The following is a 3,717-nucleotide window of genomic DNA, read 5'->3' as shown; positions in this document are numbered from 1 at the left end:
GGGCACCTTGGCATGGAGTAGGGGCCACTGGTGGTGTGCGGGGGAGGTAGTTGTGAGTTTCCTGCATTGTGCAGGGGATTGGACAAGATGACCCTAGTGGTCCCTTCCAATTCTATGATTCAATGATTCTAGGTCCTTCAGGCCGCTTCTTTTCCAGGATATTGTGTGAGATTTAACATACAAGAACTCGAGGGCATCCAATGAAACTGGTGGGCAGCAGATTCAGGATGGATAAAAAGAAATATTTCTTTAATCGCAATGAGTGATTAAAATGTGGAATTCACTGCCAGAGGAGGTAATGAGTCCACCGGAATAGATGACTATGAAAGAGCACAAGACAGATTCATGGAGGAGAGGTCTATCAGTGGGCACTAGCTATGGTGACTAAAGGGAACCTCCCCATTCAGAGGCAGTCAACGTCTGAAGACAAGTGCCAGAAGGCAACATCAGGGGAAAGGCCTCAGCATCTATGCACTGCTGCTGGACCTCCAAGGGAACTGGTTGGCCCCTGTGTGAGACAGACTAGACGGACCATTGGTCTGATCCAACAGGGCTCTTCAGATGTTCTTATGAAGGCCTCGGCCTCTCTGCCCTGTTGTGGGACCTCCAGAGGAACTGGTTGGCTCCTGTGTTAGAGACAGGATGCTGGACTAGATGGACCCTCACTGGTCTGATCCAGCAGGGCTCTTCTGATGTTCTTATCAGGGGAAGGCCTCAGCCTCTATGCTCTGTTGTTGGCTCTCCAGAGAAACTGGTTGGCCACTGGGTGAGACAGGATGCTAGACTAGATGGACCACTGGTCTGATCTAGCAGGGCTCTTCTGATGTTCTTATTAGGGGAAGGCCTCAGCCTCTATGCCCTGTTGTTGGACCTCCAGAGGAACTGGTTGGCCACTGTGTGAGACGGGATGCTGGACTAGATGGACCCTCACTGGTCTGATCCAGCAGGGCTCTTCTTAGGTTCTTATTTGTATATTCACAACATGCACCCTTTATGAAGGGAGCAAATCAAAGTCCCCTAACCATGCCAGCCCGGGAGAAGAAAGCACACACAAACAAGCAATGCACAGCTTCTCGACACCGGCACAAATGGAAAACGAACATCTGAACAGTGAGCTCACACCCTAACATGGCGGTAGCAGGGGGGTTAGTGGTTAGCTGCTGTTTATGCACCGGAAGTCCTGCTGACAAACCTGTTTGTCCCTGAGGGATGTCTGCCCGGGACACCCACGTGGCGTTCTCTGGGGCGTTCCTGGACGGGACAGCTGTCGTACCGCCGATTTCTGTCGAGGGAGCCTTGAACGGCGGTTTGCTACTCTCGGGCCGGGGGTCTTGGGTCATCGTTCCTTTGCATGGCGTCACGTTTTTGGCGTCGGTGCCAGGAACGTCTCTGACAATCTCCTGAGGAGGTTGCATCGTGGTCAGTGCCTCTGGGGATGGCTTGGCTGTCCTCGGTTGTGTGGTGGCCGTGCTTGAGTCAGGTGGTGAGGTGGTTTCGCTTCTGGACGGGCCTCGGGAGAACGCACCGGGATTTGCGCTCGTCTTTGGAGCCGTTGGCTGACTAGTTGGTGTGGGAGTCTCTGTTTCTACAACATGTTCAAGTATAGTTTCTTAGGAATGCTTCAGAGACACACAGGAGAGGGTTCTCGTTTTAATAAATGAACAAGCGATTCCCAGCTTGGTCTTCAAGCGGTCCGACCAGCGCACGGATTATTGAAGAGCAGGCCAGAAACACCCCCTGCGACCCTTAATTACCAGCTACTGAACACATGAACACATGAAGCTGCTTTATACTGAATCAGACCATCGGTCCCATCCAAGTCAATATTGTCTACTCAGACCGGCAGTGGCTCTCCAGGGTCTCAGGCAGAGGTTTTTCACATCACCTACTGCCTGATCCCTTTACCTGGAGATGCCAGGGATTGAACCTGGGAACTTCTGCAAGCCAAGCAACTGCTCTTCCACTAAGCCACAGCCTCTCCTCATTATGAACACATGGAGCTGCCTTGTACTGAATCAGACCATCGGTCCGTCAAAGTCAGTATTGTCTACTCAGACCGGCAGCGGCTCTCCAGGGTCTCAGGCAGAGGTCTTTCACATCACCTACTTGCCTAGTCCCTTTAACTGGAGATGTCGGGGATTGAACCTGGGACCTTCTGCATGCCAAGCAGATGCTCCACTACTGAGCCATGGCCCCTCTCCGAGGCTTTCCAGGGTCTCAGGCAGAGGTCTTTCACATCACCTACTTGCCTAGTCCCTTTAACTGGAGATGCCAGGGATTGAACCTGGGACCTTCTGCATGCAAAGCAGATGCTCTACCACTGAGCCACGGCCCCTCCCTTTCACTGGCCCACACTGGGAATCCGTATGAATTCTGGTCCTACAGGCCATCAATGTATACTGTGTTTGCAGATTTTCGCTGGTTAGATTCTCATAAGCCCAGGCTCCTTTGCTATACAGGAGACATGACACTCACATCAGAGGATATGATAGCTGCTCTCTCCTTCCTACTACCCCGATGCATGCTTTGTGCTGTGAAAACAAGCGCTGCCTTCCCACCTTCCTTGCAATGAGCAAGAGAGCATGCAATGGAGGCTGTGGCTTGTGAAAAGGCCACTCTAGGCAATTACTTATGCTCCGAGGGACCAAAAATGGTTGAATTCTGACTGTTCTATTCGACTGCAATCCTTAGACCAGGGGTGTCAAACATAAGGCACGGGGGCCAAAACCAGCCCCTTGGCAGCTGTTATCCAGCCTGCGAGGCAGCCACCCCCTGCATTCCTGCCAGCCAAGGAAGCCCCCCCACCAGTCCCGAGATGTCAATAATCAAAGATTGTTAAATAAAAGAAAATACTGTAAGGGTGTTATTGTGTTAACCATGTTTGCTGCTATCATGCTGCCCTTGTACAAATCTATGGCGAGACCACACTTGGAATACTGTGTCCAGTTCTGGTCACCACACCTAAAAAAGGATATTGCCGAGCTTGAGAAGGTGCAGAAAAGAGCAACCAAAATGATTAGGGGACTAGAGCAACTGCCCTGCGAGGAGCGGTTAAAATGCTTAGGGCTGTTTAGCTGGGAAAAAAGGCGGTTAAGGGGAGATGTGATAGGGTTGCCAGGTGCCCGCCGACCGCCTGAAAGTTGGTGGGCAAACGTGCACACGCTTGGGCATCCCATGCGCGGCACTTCCGGTTTACCCCAAACTAAGAGGTAAAAGCCCTTTGTGAGGTGGCACTTCCGGTTCTAAACTGGAAGTGCTGTGTGCACGAGAGCACGCGCTTAAACACAAAATCCTCCCGACGGAGGAAAAGAGGGACCTGGCAAATCTAGTGATAGAGGTCTATAAAATAATGCTTGGTATGGAGAGAGGGGACAGGGAAAAGCTTTTCTCCCTCTCTCATAATAGCAGAACGCGGGGTCATCTGCTGAAGCTGGAGGGTGAAAGATTCAAAACAGAGAAAAGGAAGTCTTTCTTCACACAACATATAGTTAAATTGTGGAACTCCCTGCCCCAAGATGGGGTGATGGCTGTCAACTTGGAAGGCTTTAAGAGGGGAGTGGACATGTTTATGGAGTAGAGGGCTATCCATGGCTACTAGTCAAAATGAATACTAGTGCATCCCTATTCTCTCCAGTATCAGAGGTACATGCCTATTTTATTGGGTGCTGTGGAGCACAGGCAGGATGCTGTTGCAGTCGCCTTGCTTGTGGACTTCCT

General features: G+C 51.2%; 1 non-coding gene across 1 annotated transcript; it reads right to left on the bottom strand.

Moving 5' to 3' along the window:
• Nucleotides 1-2,263: 2,263 nt before the first annotated feature.
• Nucleotides 2,264-2,332, bottom strand: TRNAA-UGC (transfer RNA alanine (anticodon UGC)). The gene has a single exon. It is a non-coding gene; the product is annotated as a tRNA-Ala (tRNA).
• Between the last annotated feature and the right edge of the window lie 1,385 nt (nt 2,333-3,717).

Source organism: Euleptes europaea, chromosome 3 (assembly GCF_029931775.1).
Source record: "Euleptes europaea isolate rEulEur1 chromosome 3, rEulEur1.hap1, whole genome shotgun sequence".
Taxonomy (NCBI): Eukaryota; Metazoa; Chordata; class Lepidosauria; order Squamata; family Sphaerodactylidae; genus Euleptes; species Euleptes europaea.
Note: the sequence above shows the minus strand (reverse complement) of the source record. Positions and strands in the feature narration are given on the sequence as shown.